Genomic DNA, 25,680 nt, shown 5'->3' with positions numbered 1-25,680 from the left:
CTTTATATTTTAAAAAATAAAATCTTGGAGCTATTATTTAAATATTTTTAGATGGAGATTATAGTTTGATATTTCTTTCATTGAAGTTGACTTTTATAAGTTCTTTTAAAATTGAGTAAAATTTCCAAGTGATCTTGTTCCAATTCTTTTTATTTTTGTATTGTTTGTCTAGTTACTAAAGTAATCAAGGTGTTTTTGTGTTCAATAGAAGTTCTTATGATAGAGTTTCATCAAGTTTTATGTTGAAGATCCTATAGAGTTTAATTTCTTATATATTGTATTGCTCCTTATTGTCCCAAACAACCATGTAAAACTTGAAATTGTAATTGTAATGCATTGGCTTAATCATGGTCATTAAGCAATTAGATGTAACTTTCTTATGGACAAACAATAACATCAGTGGAATCCCCTCAACAAAGTCTCTAACCTTGTGATATAGAAATGCAAGAATAAATGTGGTGTCAAATTCAAATGCAATGACTTGCACAAGATACAAAAAGCTTGTAATAATGCTTAACTATTTGGGTAATGTTGTGTTGTGTAACATCACGGTCAGATATTACTAAATTTAAATAAAAAAAAATAAAGTCACATTTAATTAAATGTCTTTCCCAAAATGAGGGACAATGAAAACCTTTATTAAATCTCTATTAAATTATAATCCACAAAATTTAAATATCACTACAAGTTCCAAGTCTGATAAATGTAAATGTTTACAAAATATCTTAAATCCATAAATAATAAAAACTTGGTAAAAACTTTTCTCAGCTAGCCTTCTCTCTGATGCTATGCCTCACCAGCACCACTTGCAACATCATTTGCTCCCGTGTAACGCATTAGACCAAATTGGTTAATAATGTTAACAAAAATTGGGACCTAATTGAACAAAAATAACAAATATAGGGACCAAATTGAATTTAGAACATTGACTTTGACACGTGGCATGCTACTGGGTTGACACGTGGACATTTAAAAAGAATTTAAAAAATATTTAAAAAATATTTTTAAAAAATTCAAAAAAAAAAAAACCACGAAGTGACACGTGGCACACTCCTGGGTTGACACGTGCACATTTAAAAAAAATTAAAAAAAATTAAAAAAAATTAAAAAATAATAATAATAAAAAAAATAAAAAAATTCAAAAAAACCACGAAGTGACACGTGGCAGTCACTGTTCATGGCCGTTTGATTTAAACGATGTTAGTAAAAAAGGACCCAATTGAACAAAATTAACGAAAATTGGGACCTATTTGAACACAACCAAAATTAGGACTTATTTGAAAAAACATGACGAAAATTGGGACCAAAAAGGTATTTTAACCTTTAATTAATGTATGATTGGTGTCATTTACCTGAATTGTAACTTAATCTATATTCATAATTGTGTTGACTTTTTGTGAATTAGTTGATGACCTGTGGTATATATTTTGTAATGATTTTGTAGGAGTAATTTTTTTCCCATTTAATTTATGGATTAAGTTTAACATTATTCACAATTGTTAGAGATAATTTTACAGGACAATATTTGCTGTATTTTTGACATGGGTCGTAAACGACAAGAAAATTTTTCTCCACAAGTGTGTTATAAAAGCAAGAAGACAAAGAAGGAAGAGAAGGATGAACAAGTTATTTTTTAGGCCTTGTGTTAATTTCAATAGATTTTTTTTTTAATTTGAGTAAAAAAAAATTTCTTGTTTAAATATATGTAAGAATTGTTCATAATTGTGACACAAAATACATTGTTGAAGCCAACAATTTACTCAAACACAGTGACCATAGAAGAATCGAAGTTACACCTTTTAGGTGGTGTTTGGAGCTGGGGAAGGTGTTGGAAATAAACCCCCCCTTGATTATGGAAGTTTTCTATAGGTGGGTTCCTGATGGGGACTTCATTCGTGTTGGGCAGTAGTTGCTCTAGTTATCAATATATGATGTTTGTATTTGCTTATGTGTAAGTATGGTTGGTAAATATGTTGAGTTTGATAGTGATGTAAGTGGCTTAGTAGGTTCACTCTTTAACAAAAAACCAATTACAGCAGGAGACATAAGTGAGAAGATTAAGATCTATGTGGGTAGGGATGATGATGATGTGGATAGTGTGTGTAGGCTTTATTTGTTACTCTGTTTTTATGTGTTTTATTTTCCTAGGACCTCTAGGACTGTCTCAAATATGCCTTCCAAAATCTTAGACAAGCTGGACAACTTAAGTGACTTTAATTGGGCAGAATGTGTCAATACGTTTTTGGTTGGTGCTTTGAGTCGTGGATATAAGGTTGTACGAGAAAAGCAAAATTCTCGTAGCCTTAATATAGTCGGTTATGTTGTAGTTGTACAAGAAAATAATAATTTGAAGAGCTCTTTATTTTTTTTGTTAATGATTTGTATATGATATCCCATTTTCCATTGACATAACTATGGGCTGCTCGTCAACTTCAGTTAGAAGATGTACATGGGAAAAATCATTTTCCACAAATTTTGTAGTGGCCATTGGTAAAGATTAAGACCGTTAACATTGAGTCCATATTTGAAAAAGCAATGGTAATGCTGTTTGATAAATTGATCTTTTTATGCGTGTTTGATTTTTTTAAACTACTTTGAATATGTTTTTTATTTATCGCATGGTGTGTCTGATTGGTCCCTAAGTGAGGATGACATGAAGAATCCAATTGTTGTAAGTGCACTCCAGATTCAGGATGAAGACACTTTTAAATTTTCTTACAGGGGCGGTGATGCTCGTTCTGCAGAAAATGCAGCTTTACAAGTGAAATTCGAAAAGCATGAGATGCTTATTATGGAGATGAAGGCTGAAATCAGGAACTTGCGGCTGAGTACTTTGGAAGTGGTCATGCTGACCCTCCTACTCCTAAAGGTTATGATCTTAATGAAGTTGGCGGTTCTCCTTCTAAACAAAATAAGTATGAACAGGTAGAAGAAAAGAACGTCCATGGTGATTTGAATACAACAGTTGAAGCAGACCCTTGTGATGTTGTAGAAAAATTTAAGTTCAGTTGTGGGTTCTGGTTCGTAGCAGAATGAGTGTGAGGAAGCTCACGTTTCTCCTTCACAGACATGTGGTCATGAAGGAAATGATTTTATTGAAGTTGGGGGTTCTTCTTCTCACCAAAAGTAGTGTCAATATGCAGAAGAAAAGAATATCCATGATAATTTGAGAACATGGGCTGAATCTGACCATTGTCACGGTGAACAAAATATTTTGATAACATGGTAACTTCTGCCAGCTAAAACAATCGAATTTGAATCTTAATTTGAAAGTCATGGAATAAAATAATGATTCCAACTGTGTTTAGTCTATTTTGTTTGTAGCCAACAACTACATGTACAAAGAGAAAAGACTGATTGGCCGAGTAAATAGAGTAATATTCATTCCTTTGTTTACGGTAAGTGGAATTACTTTGATAATCATGTGGTAATTCAATTACTTTGATAACTAATTTGCTTGATGTTTTTAGGACATTTAAATTTCAACGGTCATTTGTTATTTATCTGTGTTTGCAACTGCAGAATTTGAAGCACCTATTGTGGCTTTTGGTGGGTGATAAGAACCAAGACAAAGCATCCTTTGAACTCCTCGTTGATGATCTTCTTCAGCAACCAAATTTGTAAAGATAACAAGTTCAATAATTAGACTTCCATGTTAGATTAATCTGTTGATGTGTATTAATATTGTCTTCTTGATATTCAGGCATGATTGTGGCATTTTGGTGTTAAAGTATCTTGAGAAGTGGGATGGATTTAAAAGATTTGATGGGAAAACTATGCCCCCTTATTCCTCTGTTAGTAGGCTAACCTTCAAATTAATTATATTGATGCAAAGATTATTTTAACCCATACCATTCTGATTTTTTTTTTTGCCATAGGAGGAGCTCCAACATTTCAAACAAGAATACGTCTGTGAATGGATTCTTGACCCTGAAATATCCATTGGGAGACCGTTCTTCAAAATTTTTAACCATTTGTATATAAGTAGAAGTTATAAGGCACTTTGTAGGAGTTGGTGCACATATGTTGTTTTATTTGAACTAGTGTGCTTTAACGTACAAAAAGTTGTTGTTTATATGCATTGACAATAATCCTTTTTGTAATTTTGCCTTCACAATTAATTTGAAGCACCCAAGTTATTATTAAAGTCCACAAAAATAGAATACCATGATTTAATTGTCTCAAACAGTTGAATCAAATTTTCAGACCTGTGGGTGAAATTAAATGGTGGTCATGTATAAAAAGTATAAGGTTGGTCATCACTTGAAATATCCTTGCTAATCACTTAAGATTTCTAGTGAACTTAGGAGATATGTTGTTTGTTAATTTTTTAAAAACTTATTGAAGATTGAAGCACCCGAGTTATTATTAACCTCCACAAAAATAGAATATCATGATTTAATTGTCTAAAATAGGTGAATCAAATTTTCATACCTGTGGGTGAAGTTAAATGTGGTCATGTACAAAAAGTATAAGGTAGGTCATCATTTAAAGTGTCTTTGCTAATCACCTAAGATTTCTAATGAACTTCAGAGATATGTTGTTTGTTAATTTTTTAAAATCTTAGTGAAGATTACCATAACTTTAATAAACCTTGAAGCCCACTTTTTCATCACTTTTTCAAGATTACTTAGGTAGGTACTTGAGGTATGTTTTTGCAATAAGGTTTAACCAAATAGGAAAATAATCTGCTTACGCAAACATAATTGAAAATGATAGTTATGGAAGCTTGTCAATGCAATTTCAGTGCATTTAAAGCACTCACTGATAAATTATAAAGATCAAAATAATGAAATAATACATTTTCCAAGTTCTTATTATGTGATGGATTCTGACAAATTAAGTGGTGAGTCATGAATAAAGTTTTTCACATACATCACTATAGTGAACAAAACCAGAGTAAGACTTAAAAACTATGAAACTATCCATAACTAAACATGTAATTAACAAACACAAATCCTAATACCAAAAGGTGTTTTGTAATGCCATGTTGATCATGCCTATTGATCCAAAAGTGGGTGTTGTTTGGAAATTATTTCCTGCACAAGATGAGGCATACTTTAATCAAAGTTAACATCATAATAAATTATAAGAAATAAATATAGCATATGTATATTTTACCTAAATATTTCTCCACTTCCACAAACACACTACAAAATATCTTGTTAATTATGACAATTATTTGTGATATAAAATGACGCTTATGACTGCCATATTTTGCACCTGTGACGGGTCCAGGTACCGCCATATATCCTACCGCCACAAAGTATAATGTGACGGTGTCATGCGAAGCGCCGCAACACCCGTCATTTTATGCACTAGGCAAATAATGGCAGTTCAGACCGTCGTATTTGATACGTAAAATGGCAAGGGAAACTGTCGTAATTTGATTATTTTAAAAGAATTTGATATGCAGATAATGGCAAGTGAAACTATCGTAATGTGTTTATTTAAAAAGAATTCTAATGCAAAAAAAGACACATAAAAACGTCATTATTTGCACTCTACATAAAAGAAATACAATGTTTCAAACTGTCATAATTTGAATGTAAAATTATTTTTCAATTCATTATTTATTTAACCTTTTTTTCGTAAAATCAGAAAAAGTTTAAAAAAATATTAGATAGACAATTTTTTCAATCACATTTTCATTCATAATTGATATAAAAAAAAGTCATTTATCCAACATCATCCAAAGGTTTGCATGTTAAACACCAAACAAAAAAATTCTTTCATCACTATAATACATCCTCATGTTGCTCACACACAAAAGAAAATCCTAAATTTCAATAATTACATTCTTAGCTAGTCTTGTTTCCCTCACTTGATCTTCTTTCACCAATCACTGATGGAACACCACCTTCCAACATCCGGTACCTGAAATTAAAAAAAAAAATTATAAGTTATTTAATTTCAATATTTATTGTAATAAACTATTTTAATTTCTTAAGTAAAGTACTAAATTTTATAAATGTTCAGCAGAGTATTAAATGCTGAAAAAATGTATAAATGTGGTCTTGAGAAAAAAAAAAAGTCTTTGTTAAAGCAATGGGGTCTTGGTAACTAGTGGTACTAACGACCAATAGGAAGCATAGACAAGTTTTAATGGCATAGCTTCGGGAACATGCCAGAATCCACCACACACAAAAAACCAGAAATACATAGAAAAAGAGAAGCATATTCAAACATTATAGCAATATACTATAACTATCATACAATGCTACTACAGTACTGTGTATGAATTTTACTTTTCAGTTTTCCTCTTTATGATATGGCAACGTTCAAGTCTCAACTTCAACTTCAAGCCTTCTTTCTCATTAAGCCAAACCTGCAAAGTATAATGGTAATACATATGGTAATAATATAGTATATATACCCACCATACACCATAAACAAATTTGTTGGATATTACTCAATGCAAGATGAATTGGGATTAGTGATACATTTAGGTACCTTGATCGCTAGATTCATTTTCTTCTCATTTACAATTTTTATCCTTTGCTTTATATACTTAAAGAGATAAGATCACAGGAAAAATGAAATATCAAATTTCTAGCTCACCTTAAATTTTGAAGGTCATACTTAGGTATCTCAAATTAAATCCTTAGATTGAAACACACATTAGGAATTAAGGTTGAAAATAAATAATATATTCCTCTATTTCAATCATTAATCTTGTTGGATTTGAATACTTCCACGGCATATATATATATATATATATATATAGGGATGTGTTATTACGAATTCCTATATCAGAAATGAAACATAGATGATACAAGAATAAACTAAACAAAAAAATTGCTTAAAATAATAGCAAACAAAAAAGAACTCATGTACAACTTTCATATACCCATCCCATTTAAGTAAGGCAAATAAACTCTAGCTTTTTAGAGTTTTAAAATGCAAACTTTAGCATGAGTAGATTCAGTTTTGGTTCTGAAATAAAATTTTGTGAATTTAGTTTTGGGTGAGTAGAATCAACCACATACGAAAAAACTCACATTCCATATCTTGTTACTATCCTCGAAATGTCCAAAGGCAGTAGGTCCTGTAGAACAATTATGGCAAAACATGGTACAATTTTAGTGGTAAGAACCTTAGCAAAGCAAATCATAAGCCATCCACCAACACAGAAAACACCGAATACTCTCATTGCTTGCATATTCGGAAATCAACCTTTTCACACCTTGGAAACCCGAAATAAAAGTAGTTAAGAAGTTAATCCCAAACAACTATCATAATTTCTTTGAACTACCATAATTTTCACACCTTGTACTTTTGCTGATGAATATTTGTAAAAGATTGAACAGGATCAAAGGGACAAATAGATTTATGCTGGCCTAAAGAGTGCATGAAAAGTGATATAGTTTATCACCATGTTGGACAAATAGATTTAGTTAACATCACCATGATATCAGTTTATCACCTGATAAACAAAATGTTGAAACTTAGAAACCAAACGACATTCAAAATGAAGAGTAAAAATGTTTTTTCTTTTCTTTTTATCGAGAGTTGTTGCAAATCTCTAGTTTACTGGTATCTGCAAAAGATATTGTAAATATAGTTAATAAAGAGAAGAAACATAAGTATGAATCAATATCCAATACTCAAAAGCAAGTTCGACTTTTTCTATTTCTCCAAATTGCACGGGAATCACCACAATATGTTACGGTACATATTCCATTAATTAAAATTAAGAGAAAAATCCAGAACAAAAACACAATTGGCAAGAATGTCCTTGAATTCGTGAGTGGAACATTTCAAGAGTTTCCTTGTCGGTGTTGATGAAAAACATTAATATTTTCAATCTCAATCAAAAGCAAGAGAGAACACTCAAATTTAATTGTGGAAGAAACTCGTAACAGAGGGAAAGACCTCGTCCGTACCAGTAATGGCTTTGGTGGAAATGAGTAGATGCAGAACGATGCTCGTGGCGACTGCCGGTGAATACGTAGAAGAAATGGCCCGTAACTGAAGCTATAACATCCCGAACAGATATTACGGATTTAAATAATAAAATAATGAAGTAAATAATAAAACTTCATTTATTATACCTGATATTCCCAAAACGCGGAAAATTAAAAACTTTTATTACTTTCATAATAAACCAAAATAATTACAATTTATTTGAAAGCATAAAAAAAACTTCATAAAAGTTTTGATAAAATCTTCTCCCAAAACTAGTCCCACTCCGTCTCTAGGCCTCACCAGATCCACCTGCAATAACATTTGCTCCCGTATACCGTGTACACGATCATCACCAAACACAAACAGATAGGGTGAGCTAACAAATTACACACACACACACACACATATATATATATATATATATATATATATATATATATATATATATATATATATATATATATATATATATATATTGCACAATTATATATATCACACAATCACACCAATACTGTTGTAGTAAAATCGTTTGGTGGGGGACATGTACTGCCAAGCGCTGCTCGCTTCAAAACCGCTTGGAAGGTATGGTGAGTCGAACCTTGACTCACATTCAATAATTAAATTTTAGGAATTTAATATTATTTTTGCGCTTAAAAAATTGTATTTAGTTGCATATTACATTATTGGATATTCTTGAGTTTAATAATGCAACAATAATTTAATTTAGGTCCTTAAGAGTGTAAATAATGAATATTTTAATTCATTAATTATGTCCCAAAATAGGAATTTTGGAGAGAAATAGTTCTAGTACTAAATGCACCTCCAATTCTCATGTTTACACCCTTTTTTCAATTGGATTATCTAATTTTGAACAAAGACATTTCTGGAGCTAACTGCACCCCCTATTTTCAGGTTTACACCCCCTTTTGCAATTGGACTTTATATTTCTTTTTTGCACTCTATCTTTTTACTAATTTTCACTCCTAATATCATTTAAACTTCAGTCCACTAGATTGTGCCATGTGACAATCCTCCACTTACTACATTAACCAATTAAAATTTGCCATGTCCTTAATCCCACACTCACACACTCACTAAAATAACCACTCACAGTTTGCCACATCATCAATCCTCCACTAACTCAAATCATCAATCAAAACTTGCCACCTCATCACTCTCTCTCTCTCATTCATACCACCAAAACCCTAACCCTAATCTCTTTCTTCCTCTCCATCACTCTTCCGCCGCCGGCATCCTCCATGGCCGCCATGATTGCATCCGGCCACCGCTGCTCATGCCGAAATGCAGCCTTCCCGTCACACCATCATCGGAAAACATCGTCACCGTCTTTGGCAAACAAAAAAATGTTAATTTCAAACTATTGTACAAGAATAAATATTACAAAAAATACTTTAACTTAATTCATTATTAATATACTTTTTACGTTTATTAGCAAATAATAAATAAAAAATTGAAGAAAAAATTCAACAATTTAAATTGATGTAACATTTATTAACAATTTAAATGATGAAGTACATTTCGATTCAAAAATAGTATATTTTAATTCAAAATTAGTGTGGTTTAGTTCAAAAATGGTTAAAAAAGAGTGTAATGCAGTTAAAAAACAATACAGTTCATAAAACAGTTCAGTTTATAACAATTCAAATCAGTCCATATTATAGTGCAATGCAATTTAGTTCAGTTTATTAGAAAAAGAAACAGTTTAGTTCAGTACATTTTACCCAGCCCTAATAAAATATAATTCTTTGTAAATATTTTGTTCAATTGCAGACTATAATTAACAATAAGGATTAAAAACATTAAGAAAAATGACAGATATTTATAAATGGATAAATTTTTTATAGAAACCAAGACACGACCATATTTGTACGAAGAAATTTTTAAATATTTAAAAACAAATACATAAAATATCTATCATTTCTTGTAATCACTAGTACAATTAAATTGCGGGGCAAATGCATTTCCTTCCTTCCACCATGTCAATTTTCTATTCACGTTGCATCTTTCACTTCTTTTAAAAATAAAATATAATGAACATTTCTTTTCATTTTAATTAATGTCTCTTACTATGATAACTTAATGGTACTCACTTTAGATGAAATGAAGTGTGTCAAATTGGTATGTGCAAAAAAAAAGTGTCAATTTGATCCCCTAATAAATTTAAGTGTATTAATCAAGTTCATCTCGTTAAATTCTCAGAAACAGCGTTAAGATTGTGGTGATGTGACAATGAAGAACGGATAGTGTGATTCTCTTAACATGTGTGAAAAAACTCCATCTTCTTCTTCACCTTTGGGATCCAACACGTCAAACCATCGTGACTTTTATTTCTATTCACATCCAACCTAATCTTCAACATTCCTAAATCCCCATTTTCACGCTGCCTTTTCCAAACACCATCTCCATACATCTCACACACTCCATGGCACTAAGATAACTGGATTTTCTCTATCCATTCGGTCATCAACCAATACACACTCAAAACACCCACACTTTAAAAGCTCACATCCTCTCCAACCACAATAGCCCATTCATCAACTCCACATTTTCATCTTCCATCACCATTCAAGACTACACATAAAAGCAAATTCACCCATACTTCCATCATCTTTTTCATCCAAAAATTACCCATTACAAAAGAGATATACATCTTCTTCCTCTGGGGCTCCTCATCTTTCTCCTCCATTATCATTAAAAACCTTCATACAATCCCATCTTCCCTTTACTCCTCCATTCACATAACACAGAGAGAATCTTCATGCTAACACACACATTTTCAACCTTCAACCTCCGTTCTCAACTCCTTACATCGAATACCAAATACAGAGACCCAATTCCCTCTTCCACTAAATTACTAAATCAGCACATGGACCAACCACCCCCATCTCTTTCCTTTTAATTTCCAAGAGGGAGCATCACTATGTCACATAGAAAATCCCTCATCCAATATTTATCATCAACCCCCCACGCACCATTCTTTCAAATACCCATCTCCATCAACACCCAATGTTATTCTCTAATTCGACGATCCTCTAATTGGCTTCCAACCTTCAAAATCATTAACCTAAAAATAGAAAACGTCACACACAACATGAAGGGCCAATAATCACTCAAACAGATTCGTGTTCTCTGAAGCCCACACCAATTGTGGCGGTGTTGTTCCTCTCTCCGATACGAAATGTAACACTAGCGGCACCGACGACACTATTGGCCCAAGGTACCACCGACAATCTCGATTAGGCAATGATGGCGCAGTCGCGAGCTATGGCAGAGGCCGCTTGGTCCCGTGCGAGAGAGAGAGAGGAAGAAGCAAGTCTCGCTCTTTCTAGAAAGGAAGGCTCGGTCGGCGTCGGCTTCCTGACAGCAACACCGGTGAGGACCTAAATGATTTAGGGCAAAACTAATTTTGGTTAAATAATTAGTACACGTAACACTGTATAATTGTACAATTCTATTTTTTTACACTATGTTCTTTAGGGAATGATAAGTATCCGTTCTTTAGGGAATGACAGGTATCATTGTATAATTGATATTTTATTTTTTACGAAATACCAATTTGACACACTTCACCCAAAATGAGTACCATAATTAAACCTAACCTAATATAACATATCAAATGTCATATGTTAGACCCAAGTTACTATTTGGTGACTCAAGATTATTCCAAGTTCCAATATCTTTCAGAATATCAAATATGTTTTGTTTATAAATCTTGGACAAAAGTTTAACAAAAACTTGTATCCATGATACAAATGTTAACAACTAACTTGATGTATAACAAAAGAAATATTCACACACAGGTAAACATAACTATGATAACTAAACAACAAAAACTAACTAATATGAAATCCAAAACATTCATCGTAGAAGGAAGACTCATATATAGACTTCCAGACGTGCCTGATACCGTTGCACAATCAAACTAATAAAGGAAAAAACTCAGAAAAATAAACATTGCAGGTCTACCATTTACCATATAATTTGATGCACATAAATTTGTTTGCGCTCATTTCCTATTCTTATGCCCAAAAGATTATACCGAACTTTCAAGGTCGTCAGAAAACAAAGCTCTTCCTTTAGGACGAACGCTGAGGCTGTTTCAAACCTTTGAAACACGTATAAGGAAACTATTCTTCTTCTAACAAACTCTATACTTCTAGAATAGCAACAACAACAATAAAAAAATGGAGAAGAAGGAATGCTTGAACAGGGGTTTTAGGGAGCATACAATCAAATTTCTTGTTTGTGTTTCCATTGGATTTAAAAAGTAGTGGCTCACTGGAATTGACAAATTTCATGGGTTGATACTTGGACTTTGTCTGTCCACTTGGGTGTACAGATCTCTATTCGGTCAACCTATGATTATCAAACTCAAAATACAAGGAGCACACACGAAAAGAGATTTGACCAAATAGAGATAAGGCACCAAGTCCCATCTAATCTAAGTGAGAAAAAAATACTACATTCAAAATATTGAAAGTTGTACCCTTTTGTACTAGCACGTGGGAAGTGTGATTCAACAATAATGGAAAGAAAGTTAAATAATTATGGGATTAGCTCCGTCTTGGCTCAATCCACAACTTTCGAACAAGATAAGATAAGAACTTTATGTATTTCAGTTCTGTCAAATTGCTAGCAGTTACATGCAAAAGTGCTATTTAATTTAGATAAAAGGTAAACAATATTGGTATAGTGAACTAACTATTTTCAAATAATGGTTGTCGGATTCTGAGAAGGAAAAGCGTATAAAGTAAAAGCAATGGGAGAGTTAGCAGGTATGGAAAAGAATAATGTGTACCTCAACTACCAGTAGTCTCCACAGGAGAAAAACCCATCCTTGAAATGATGAAAACGATATTGATCTCTCATTATAAGCTCCCTTGAGGTGACCAAAGACAACAACTTTATTACCAAGTGACAATCGTTTGACACACGAAGATTCTTCATTACATGTATAGGCATCCAAGATGGTAAACTAAGCAACCCAAAAGCAAAAGCAAGCTTTTCACTATGGTACTTTTTACTCCTATGAGGAGAAGAGACAACACTAACATATCTTCCAGTATCTTCGACTTTTTTCATCATCTCCTCCAATTTTATATAAACCTCCTTTATTTGTGGATGACTGGTGTCATCTACAGTGAACACATGTACGCCGTTATCAACCTCAATCCAGCTACAACATGGACTCTTTCGAATTCCTTTCATTTTCATCAACTTTCGCATATCAGCAACATTTTCTAACTCCCCTGACTCGGCGTATATATTTGCTAGAATGACATAACCTCCAGAGTCTTCAACATTTAATTCCATCAACTTCTTCACGGCAGTTTCACCTAGTCTTGAATCATGATGGATTCAGCATGCTCCTAGTAGAGCACTCCAAACAGTGCCATTTTCCTTAAAAGGCATTCCATCTATTAAATTCTTGGCCTGGTCTAGTAACCCTGCTCGACCAAGCAGATCTACCATACAAGCAAAGTGCTCATTTGTTGGAGAAATCCCAAACACTTGAGTCATGGAATCATAATAATGTTTCCCTTCAGCTACAAGCCCCATGTGGCTGCACCCAGATAAAACAGCAACGTAGCTTATATGGTCAGGTTTGCACCCTGTACTCAACATATCCTCAAATGTTTCAATTACTTTCTTGCCTATACCATTTTGTGCAAATGCTGCCATCATGGCATTCCAGGAAATTGTTAGCAAAGGCACTCTATCTCCAAAAATATGATTTATTTCACTTGTGTATTTCATATGAGCAAGACACTACAATTTATAGGACTTACATTTGGCTTTTCATCTGCAAGCCATAATGTCTCCAATTATTATAAAAGCATAACACTAATCACCATTAACATCCAAAACATAACACATAAAACTTTTGACATTTCCTCTCCTAAAACATCACAAATGTAACCACTCATAAAGTCTGCTCAATAACTCCTAATTTAAGTTTATCCTAACAAAACTCCCCCGTAAACTTAAATACTTCTTCCATCCTTCATTCCGATTAGATTTTTATAGTTATTGAACAACACAGTTGGCAATGGCTTTGTAAATAAGTCTGCAATTTGATCTCTGCTTCCCACGTGCACCATCTCTACATTACCTTCCTTCACCTGTTCTCGGATGAAATGAAATTTCACATCAATGTGCTTACTCCTTCCATGGTTGACCGGATTCTTTGCCAACTCAATAGCCGACTTGTTATCTACTCGAATTACAGTCCCTCCTTTTTGTTTCATCTCCAGTTTGCTTAGAAGATTTCTAAGCCATATTGCATGACATACACTCAATGATGCTGCAACGTACTCAGCTTCGCATGTGGACAACGTCACTATAGGTTGCTTCTTTGAGAGCCAGGTAAACGCCGTGTTGCTCATGAAGAATACATACCCGGATGTGCTTTTTCGGTCATCTACATCTCCGCACCAATCACTGTCCGAGTACCCTACTAATCGGTAATCGTCCGACCTAGTGTAGTATAATCCGAGTGATGTTATTCCCCGCACATACCTCAATATTCTTTTCAGTGCTCTCCAATGTGTGTAGGTCGGCTCCTCCATGTATCGACTTATTATACCAACGCTTAGTAACAAATCCGGCCTTGTACTCGTCAAGTAACGAAGACTTCCAACCAAGCTTTTGTATTTGTTGGCATCTACGTGATCTCCTCCATCAAACTTTGAAAGTTTTGTACCTGGTTCCATTGGAGTTGAAACCGACTGCACCTCACCATCTTGAATTTACTCAGAATGTCCTCGGCATACCTTTCTTGAGACACAAAGATGCCTGTCTCAAGTTGTTTGACTTCCAACCCGAGAAAGTATCTCATGTGTCCCAAGTTCGTCATTTCAAACTCTTTCTCCATGGTTCTTTTGAACTTCTTGATTAATTCTGCATCATTACCCATGAACACAAGGTCATCAACATAAAGAGCTATAAACATTATCCTACCTCCATGCTTCTTTATATATAGTGCGTGTTCAACCGGACATTGTTCATATTTATTTTCCACGAAATAAGTGTGGATTCGGTCATTCCACGCCCTTGGAGCTTGTTTCAGGCCATAAAGAGCCTTCTTCAACCTCAACACCTTCTTTTCTTCACCTCTCCTCATGTAGCCGAGTGGTTGTTCAATGTAGACCTCTTCCTTTAACACACCATTCAGAAAAGCTGATTTTACGTCCATTTGGAAAATGGGCCATTTGTTCTGAGTTGCTATAGAAATTAGTAGACGAACAGTCTCCATCCTAGTAACAGGTGCAAACACCTCGACATAGTCAACTCCTTCCCTTTGTCTATAGCCTTTTGCCACCAATCGAGCTTTATATCGCTCTATCTCACCTTGTGCGTTCATTTTCTTCTTGAAAACCCACTTTACTCCAATGGGCCGAGCTCCTTGTGGTAACTCGGATAGTTCCCACGTGTTGTTACGTTCTATAGCAACAATCTCCTCGTCCATTGCCTTCTTCCATTTCTCATCCACCACGGCTTCTTCAAATCTAACATCTTCCGATTCTGCCAAAAGACACACAACATGTACCTCGTTATTTGTATTATATATGTCTTGTAGGCTCCGAGTTCTGGGCTGCAATGGTTCTTCTTCCTCGTCAGAGACCTTCTGTTGTCTTGCTGGTACATTGTCCAAATTTCTTCTTTCACTTGTCGGGCTTCCAAAGGTAGTTTCTGAGCTCCCACTTGTCGTTGCTATGCTCTTAACTGTCATTGCCGAGTTGTTCCATTCGTTCTCCTCATCTATTACAACATCTCGACTCACAAGAACTTTGTTTGTTACTGGATTAAACAATTTATAGCCCTTTGTTTTTTCATCATATCCAATAAAAACAAGTTTCTTACTCCTGTCCTCGAGCTTGGTTCTTTGTTGTGCTGGAACATGAGCATATGCTACACTGTCAAATACCTTCAAGTGAGATACACATGGTTTCTTTCCACTCCATGCTTCATGTGGTGTTCTTCCATTGAGTTTTGCATGAGGACACCTGTTTTGCACATAACACTGCACTGCTTCAGCCCAAAATTCTTTTGACATATTCTTACCTTTCAACATTGCTCGAACCATGTTGAGAATTGTCTGATTCTTCCTTTCAGCAACTCCATTCTGTTGTGGTGAGTATGAAGCTTTCAAAAATCTTCTAATGTCAAGCTCCTCACAGTACCTCATGAACTCGACTGATGTGTATTCACCACCTCTATCTGACCGAACAACTTTAATTTTTGTGCCCGTTTCATTCTCAATCATTACTTTAAATTTCTTAAACACTCCAAATACTTCAGATTTTTCCTTCAAAAAATAAACCTATGTCTTCCGAGAGAAATCATCAATAAATGTTAAAAAATACCTCTTACCACTGAAAGATACAGGAGTAATTGGTCCACAAACATCTGTATGCACCAGGCCGAGTTGTTCCTTCACTTGATACTCAATTGTCTTTGGAAACGAGGCTCTCTGGTGCTTGCCAAGTACACAATTTTCAAAAAAATTCTTCTTAAATTCTTTGTTTGGCAATCCACGCACCATTTCTTTTTGTACTAGCTCGGTCAACCTTCCAAAGTGCAAATGGCCGAATTGAAAATGCCACTTCATTGCTTCATCCTCGACGTCGAGTTTCAAACACCTCAGCTCTAGTTTATACATTCTGTTTTGTTTCATTTCTACTCGGGTAATAAGGTGTCCGAGTTTATCCCTCAACTCCAGCACTCCATCTTTCATGATGACTGAGTACCCCTTTTCCATTAACTGCCCCATACTCAATATGTTGGTTTTGAGGTCGGGTACGTAGTACACATCCTGAATTGTCCCAATTCGTCCATTCTTTTGAGAAAAACATATCGTACCTCGTCCTTTTACCATCACCTTGGAAGCGTCTCCAAATGACACATGTCCAGCTTCAATTTTGGAGAGCTCATCAAACATATTTTCATCTCCGCACATATGTTTACTAGCGCCAGTGTCTTGATACCAGATCGAGTTGTTTTGGACTCGCAAACCAAACTCAGTGTTTGTGCTAGAGTTCGAACCAAGCTCAATATCCGAGCTCTTTGTCAACAACATCTCATCCTCATCAATTTCCTCCCTTGCCAAATTCTTCATATCATCTACCGAGCTTTTCACATCATGTGCCAAGCTCGCTTTGCTACTGGCCATCAACAATATTCCAGCTTGTTCTTCAACCTCTTCTGTAAGAAGATTGGTTGATTCATTTCTCCTATTGAGACCGGCAATCCTTTGCAAAATGACCGGTCTTACCACAGTTATAACACTTGACCGATCTACACTCATTTGCATAGTGACCGGGCTTGCTGCACTTGTAGCACTCACCATTGTTGCCTGACCGACCTCCTCGGCCTCCACCTCGACCTCGTCCTCGCCAATTTTGCAGGCTGGGAGCGCCGTCTTCGTAATCATCTCGACCTTGACCACTACGTCCTCGACCTCTGCCTCCAGGACCTCGGTTTTGACTCCCGTGATCTCTTCCTCCTCTGCCCCGAGTGTTCTGAGTTCCAAACGCCTTTTTTCGCCTTGAAATTTGTCCTTGCTTGGAGAGCTTGGCCAAGGTAGTCCTCCTTCGTCTTTCTTCTTCTTTGTTTATAGGCTTCTAGAGACCCTGCAAGCTCCTCCACCGTGAGCTTTGAGAGGTCTTTGGATTCCTCTATAGCACACACAATGTTGTCGAAGTCAATTGTCATTGACCTCAAAATTTTCTCCACAACTCGGTTTGCAGGCAACGGCTCCCCATTCTTGCCAAGTTGGTTTGCCACAGTCTCCACCCGAGATATGAACTCGGTTACCCCTTCGTTCTCCTTCATCAGCAACCTCTCAAACTCTCCTCTGAGAGCTTGAAGATGAACCTGTTTCACACGGTCATCTCCCTTATATGTTTTCTCCAAGATCTCCCATGCCTCTTTTGAAGTCGTAGCGTTTGCTAACTTCTCAAGGCCTGCATCGTCCACAGCTCGGTACAATGCATACATAACTTTCCTATCTTTGACTCGTGTTTTTTTCAACGCAGCAATCTGGGCAACTGTTTGTTCATCAAAATCCTCTGGCTCTTCGAAGCCACCTTGAACTACATCCCACACGTCTTGGGATCCGAGGTAGGCCTTCATCTGCATGCTCCACTTATCGTAGTCGGATTTTTGTGTCAGCTGGGGTAAGGACATATTGTTGGCCATCACTCACTTTTTTCACTCTCAGACACTCAGGCTAACTGGCTCTTGATACCACTTTGTTAGCAAAGGCACTCTATCTCTAAAAATATGATTTATTTCACTTGTGTATTTCATATGAGCAAGACACTACAATTTATAGGACTTACATTTGGCTTTTCATCTGCAAGCCATAATGTCTCCAATTATTATAAAAACATAACACTAATCACCATTAACATCCAAAACATAACACATAAAACTTTTGACCTTTGCTCTCCTAAAACATCACAAATGTAACCACTCATAAAGTCTGCTTAATAACTCCTAATTTAAGTTTATCCTATCAGAAATCAGGCTTTTCACATGTATTGAGTCAAAAAATTTATGTGTTTCTTTTATTTGTCCACATTTGAATACATAGTGACAATACTATTTGCAACAGAAACATCCGAACTAAGCCCAAACTTCATGGCATGAGATATGACTTGTGTCCTAAGTTTTACAATTGCCAAGTCAGCACAGGCCCAGATAGAGGTTGCAAAAGTGACCCAATCCGGTTTGACTGCTTCGCTTCTCATCAAAACATATAATTTCATCCCTTCTTCTGTGAACCCATGCTGGACATACATGCTTAACATGGAATTCCAAGTTATGACATTTCGCTCAGACATAGTGTAACAATATACACAAAAAGTATTCTAAAAATAGAATAACCAAAAAGATTAACAGATATATATGTATCAGAAAGGATAATAACGTGGAAATATTATTTATGTAAGTGTATCAAGTTGTATAACATTGCAGGGAAAGCTGAAATGTTAGACAAATGAGAGGAAATTTCCACGATAGAGGAACCTGAGAAGGGAAAGAGAATAATCAGAGAAATTGGTGAAGGATGCGAGAGAGAGAAATTCAGAAAGGCAGAGGTTACACATACCACAGGCACACTCCACTACGTCACATAATCTTTTAATTTTATGTTGCTTCTCCTCTTCCTCACACCTTTCCTCTGGACTCCCATTTCAGGGTCTGCCTCCACGTGTACTTAGGGCATAACTAACTTGGCTTGCTTTTCCCATTTCGCCCTTGATTTGTTACACGTTACAATACTTCCCCCATGGACAGTAACCTTGTCCTCAAGGTTAAAATTTGGAAAGTGTGAAGTAATGTCAGCAACATCCTCCCAAGTGGTGGAGTCATCATCATCTAAAGAATTCCATTGGATTAACACTTGGGGAACTAGCGTGGTGTTGTGCATGATCTTGCGAAAAGCCATGGCGCGCAATGGTTGAACTGCAGGCCCATATTCATTAGTAATAAGTGGCAACGGTAGATATTGTTGTGATGGTTGACCAATGAATTTCTTCAGCAGGGAAATGTGGAATATGGGGTGAATCCGTGCTGTCTCCGGAAGTAGGAGCTTATATGCAACACTGCCAATATGTTGAATGACTTCAAAGGGTCCAAAATAACGCATACTCAACTTTTGACTCCTGCGTCCAACTAGCGTATTCTGACGATATGGCTGCAGTTTGACTAAGACAAGATCTCCCACCGCAAAATCTAAGTCACGTCGCCTTTTGTCGGCTTTAGATTTCATATACTGTTGAGCCTTGGATAAATTGCACTTGAGTTGGTGTAATAGAGCATCACGTTGTTGCAGGATGTCCTTCACTGAGGGAGGGTCAGCTGTATGACCTTTATATCTGGTAACCACAGGAGCATCTTTAGCATATAAGGCCTTAAGTAGGGACATTCCAATACTGTGATGGAAAGAGGTATTATACCAATATTGGACCCAGGGCAACATAGAGTACCATTGCTTCGGGTTCTCAAAAACAAAGCATCTGAAATACATTTCCAGAGTTTTATTGAGTGCTTCTGTCTGTCCATCAGACTGTGGGTGATAAGAAGAACTCATAACCAAAGTAGTTCCTTGGGCCTTAAACAAATGTTGCCAAAAGGAACTGATAAAGACTTTATCCTTGTCAGAAACGATGGATCGTGGTATACCATACAGTTTAACAATGTTATGGATAAAAGTGTCAGCAACCACCTGACTGTTATAATATGATTTGAGAGGAATGATGTGCCCAAATTTAGAAAGTCGATCAACCACCACTAGAATCGTAGAAAACCCATAAGATCATGGCAACCCGGTGATGAAATCCATTGAAATATCATCCCAATTATGTTGAGGTATTGGGAGAGGTTGAAGTAAACCGGCTGGTACTGCATGGTCCAACTTAGCCTTTTGACAAATGTGACATTCATGTACAAATTTACGAATGTGTTTTTGCATACCCAGCCAAAAAAATTGAGCAGTGATTCAGGCTGTAGTTCGAGAAACTCCCGCATGGCCCCATGTTTTGGAAGAATGAAATTCTAAAAAAACTTATTGAATGGGATCCTCATTATAGGGCAGCAAAATTCTGGCTTTCCAAAATAACAAACCATCCTTCACTGTATAGTCACCAAAATGATTTTGGTGAGCGACACACTGATCATACAGTGGCTTGAGTTTGGGATCTACTTGAACTAACTCGACAACCCTTTTGAGCCACTGATTTTGGGGTGCAGACCAGGCCAACATAAAGCTGCGAGATAATGCGTCTGCAACAATGTTATCACGACCCGACTTAAATTGGATTGTGAAATCAAATCCAATAAATTTAGGGAGCCATTGTTGTTGTTCGGGTGTTTGTAGCTGCTGTTCTAGTAATTCTTTTAGGCCTTTTTGGTCAGTTTTAATGACAAATTTATGACCAAGTAAATAATGGCAAAATTTGGCTAGGGCTTCTATGATGGCGTAAAATTCACGCACATAAGTGGATTGGCGTTGCATTCGTGGAGACAATTTCTTGGAGAAATAAGCTATAGGATGGTTGTTCTGACTTAAAACAGCTTTTATCCCAGAACCAGAAGCATCAGTCTCTAACACAAATGGTATGGAAAAATCTGGAAGGGCCAAAACTGGTGCAGTGGTGAGTGCTCTTTTTAAAGCATAGAAGGCTACTGTGGCAGATGGAGTCCAATGAAAAGCATCTTTCTGTAGTAAATCAGTAAAGGGTGCAGCTAAATGGGCATACCCTTTCACAAATCGGCGATAATACCCAGTTAAACCGATGAAGCCCCTTAATTGTTTCACATTAGTAGATTGAACCCAATCAATAACTGCTTGTAACTTGGACTTATCCATAGCAACACCCAGTCCAGAAAGAGTATGGCCTAAATACTATTTATTGCACCCCAAAGGAACATTTAAAGAAACGGGCATATAACTGATTGTTTTGAAGAATCTGTAAAACAACTTCCAAGTTGTGAAGGTGGTTAGTCAATGTTGAGCTGTATACTAGTATGCCATCGAAAAAGACCAGTACAAATTTCCGCAAAACAGATTTAAAAATCTCATTCATCAAACTTTGAAAAGTCACTGGAGCATTAGTCAAGCCAAAAGGCATGACGAGCCATTCAAAATGCCCATGGTGTGTGTGGAAAGCTGTTTTATACCTATCTTCTAGGGCCACTAGCACTTGATGATAACCAGATCACAAATCTAATTTAGAGAAAATTGCAACGCCATATAACTCATTAATCAATTCATCCACTGTAGGAATAGGAAAACTATCCTTGATAGTTATTGCGTTGAGGGCTCGATAATCGGTACAAACTGTCCAAGAGCCATCTTTTTTTTTTACCAAAATGATAAGAGAAGAGAAAGGACTCCTAATGGTTTGAATAATACCCTCATTCAACATCTCTTCCACCAAACATTCAATCTTAGCTTTTTTACTATGGGGATAGCGGTATGGCTTTACCTTGACAAGGCCCGCACCTTCAATTAAAGGAATATGGTGGGCATGGGAACGGGGTGGAGGCAAGGTTGTTGATGTGGTAAAGACTGATGCATAAGCCTTTAATAGCGTCGCTAAGTTAGGTGCCATCAATGTAGGGAGTTCAAGACAGGGGGACAGTTTTGGACTATGATCCAATAATTGCATTGTATACACTTCAGCGACTGAATTCGTGTTGATCATACGTCTAATATGATGCAATTGAGCATGCTATGGTGCAGAATGAATCTCACCTTGAAGTGTCACCATTTGGCCATGATGCAAAAATTTCAGATTTAAGGCCTCATAATCAGCAACATGAGGTCCCAATGTTTTTAGCCAATTTGCTCCAAGTATCAAATCAGCACCAGAAATTGGAAGAAGGTAAACAAGCAATTGGAAACGATGACCTTGAGCTTGAAGGGATAAATTCTCAATAAACCCTTCGGCAGCCATATAATTACCATTGCCGACCATTACTTTGAACAAGGGAGCTGGTTCCACAAGTAATTTGAGAAATTTAGCAATCCGAGGTTAGAGGAAATTATCAAAACTGCCACCATCCACAAGTACTGTGATAAGAAGTTTATCCACACATGCCAAAAATCAGATTGTGCCTACACCTTGACCACCTTTCAAAGCATTGAAGGATAAGTGGGGATCCTCAACCAACGAGTTAGACAATTCTTTCGAAGTAGAGACGAGTGGTACTGACGCTGATGGAGACTCGGTATCTATATCCTCAAGTTGCAAGAACAAATATTGTTTGTTAGGGCATTTATGGTTGAAACTAAATTTCTCATCGCAGAAATAACATAATCCCTTTTCACACCGGATTTGCATTTCGGCAGGTGTGATTTTCTTAACATTAGCATCACGAAGCTGTTTGATGTTAGGTGCATGAAGTAATAGAGGAAGGGTGTTGTTGGTGGAAACCTTAGGAGAACTCGTAATAGCTGAAGCAGATGAGAATCCCACTTGAGAATAACGTCGAACAAATGGCAGTTTCGATTGTGGTAGAGCAATATATCGATCTTCATAGAGTTTCACTAAGGCAACTGCCCGCAACAATGAAGATGGTGCCTGGGCCACCACATCACGTCGAATCTCAACGTGGAGACAACTTAGGAAACAATTTAATAATGCTTCTACCGACAAGCGAAAAGAACGATTGGCAAGTGACATAAATTGGAGATAGTAATCGGAAATTGTACCAACCTGTTGTTGTTTGAATAACTCCGCCATCGGACAATCAAAAGGAGAAGGCCCAAATTGAGATTCCATAGCTTTGGTTAAGTCTGTCCAAGAACGCACCGCTGATAAGCATTGAAGCATTTGAAACCAGGGTACCACATCCTTCTCAAAATGAATGGCTGCAATATCGACCCTTTCAGCATCGGGAGTGTGATGATAGTTAAAAAACTTCTCGGCCTTAAATATCCATTCCAACACCGAAGATTGTCCATCGAAAGGAGGAAAGCCCAACGATAATTAGACTATGATTGTAATATCAGGTCCAATGATTGTTGTAATTGGTCCATACGGCCTTGGGCAGCAGATTGCACTTGCTGAGTATGAAGACGTTGTTCTCGGTCACGAAGCTCCAATAATGCTATTAATTTATTTTAGTTCCTCAGAATGGCCACGAACCTCGGCCTGAAGTTCCTTAAGACGGGTGTTTTCAGCCATGATATCAATGAAAGCACCAATGTAACAGTATGCACAAAAAGTATTCCAAAAACAGAATAACCAAAAAGATTAATATATATATATATATATATATATATATATATATATATATATATATATATATATATATATATGTATCAGAAAGGATAATAACGTGGAAATTTTATTGATGTAAGTGTATTGAGTTGTATAACAGTGCAGGGAAGCTGAAATGTGAGACAAATGAGAGGAAATTTCCACGATAGAGGAACCTGAGAAGGGAAAGAGAATAATCAGAGAAATTGGTGAAGGATGCGAGATAGAAATTCAGAAAGGCAAAGGTTACACATACCACAGGCACACTCCACTACGTCACATAATCTTTTAATTTTATGTTACTTCTCCTCTTCCTCACACCTTTCCTCTGGACTCCCATTTTAGGGTCTGCCTCCACATGTACCTGGGGCATAACTAACTGGCTTGCTTTTCCCATTCCGCCCTTAATTTGTTACACGTTACACATAGTATCAAAACATTGGCGTGCCCTGTCAATATCTCCGTTTTGGGAGAATGCATTGATCATGGCTGTCCATGATATGATATCTCTAAGTGGCATCAATCTAAATGCAAGGCTAGCTTTCTCAATATCACCACACTTTGCATACATTGTAATGATTGCGTTCCCTACAGGAACAGAGGATTCCATCCCACTGTTGATGGAATATCCATGAATTAGTTTTCCAGGGGCAGCATACTTCTGTGACCCGAACAAACTCCAAGTATTGTGGCCAGAGTGAAATCATCCAACACCACAAAATCCAATCTCATTTGGTTAAACAAAGTGAAAGCATCTTCTCCAAGTCCAAACTGTGCCACCCCAACAATCAAACAAGTCCAAGAAACTTGATTACGTTCACCTACACGGTCAAAAACACGCCTCGCAAGTTCTAAGCATCCACACTTGGCATACATGTCAATGAGACCATTTCCCAAATATAAATCCAGGCTATGTTCCATTTGAAGAATCCGAGCATGCAAATGGGCACCCCATTCTAGATCAAAAATGTTGGCACATGCACTGAGTACAGTACCATAAGTCATGAAATTGGGCCTAAAACCGAGGTTGCACATCTCCACAAACATACCAAGACAGCGGACCGCAAAGCCGTGTTGAGAGAACACAAATATCAGCGTGTTCCATGTAACGTTGTCATGTTGAGGCATTCGGTTGAATGCTCGGAGAGCTTCAAAGGGTCCATATAATTTAGAATATCCATAAATCATATTGTTCCAACAACACAAACTCGGGCTTTCAATGTCCAGGAAAACAACCTCAACCAAAGGGATTGCTCCGCACTTAATATACATATCAACAAGGGAGTTTTGAATGCAAGTGTGGGCTCCCAAATGTAACTTGACGAGATGGGCGTGCAACTGAAGAGTCAACTGAGTGGAGGCAAGGCAAGCACAAGCCTTCATTGTAGAAGTATAGGAAAAGGGGTCACAGTTTTGAATTTCATGATCAGAATCTCGAAGCATTGACGTAAAAGTTTTGATGCTATGGGTAGGGAGGCCCTTCTGACAATAACCAGATATCAATTCATTGTGGTCCAGGAAACAGAGAAAGCATCCATCATAAAACTTCTGAGATAGTTGCATGTAAGACATTTGCTTTTCTTGCACCACGCTTTTGAAGCAATACCATTATATATATAATTGCCCACCACTTTTATCTCTTGTCTTCATTATTCAAATCAAATATCAATCATTTCCTCATATTATTTTAAATCAGTGTGTAGGATAGGATTGATCGAATATCTCATCAACATGTTATCTAAGTAACAATTTTGAAAAAAAAAATTATTAGTTCAAATTTATTGAAAATCTTAAAAACTAACCTTATGGTGAATGTCAACCCTTTTGAAAAAACTTTCGCAGGAGAAAGAGACAAGGGATCCTTTATCTCTATTCTTGTTTCTGAATAAAGTTATGAGGAATATATATTCATTTCCTTTAGAGTGGAAACAATATGTTGTTGATAATTGGAAGATAAAACTGGAAAAACACTATGGCT

At 36.3% G+C, this 25,680-nt stretch overlaps 1 pseudogene; it reads right to left on the bottom strand.

The window, feature by feature from the left end:
- Positions 1-12,732: 12,732 nt before the first annotated feature.
- Positions 12,733-25,240, bottom strand: LOC114174390 (annotated as a pseudogene).
- Positions 25,241-25,680: the final 440 nt, after the last annotated feature.

Source organism: Vigna unguiculata, chromosome 2 (genome assembly GCF_004118075.2).
Source record: "Vigna unguiculata cultivar IT97K-499-35 chromosome 2, ASM411807v1, whole genome shotgun sequence".
NCBI lineage: Eukaryota > Viridiplantae > Streptophyta > Magnoliopsida > Fabales > Fabaceae > Vigna > Vigna unguiculata.
The sequence above is the reverse complement of the archived record's forward strand: the minus strand, read 5'-3'. Positions and strand labels throughout refer to the sequence as shown.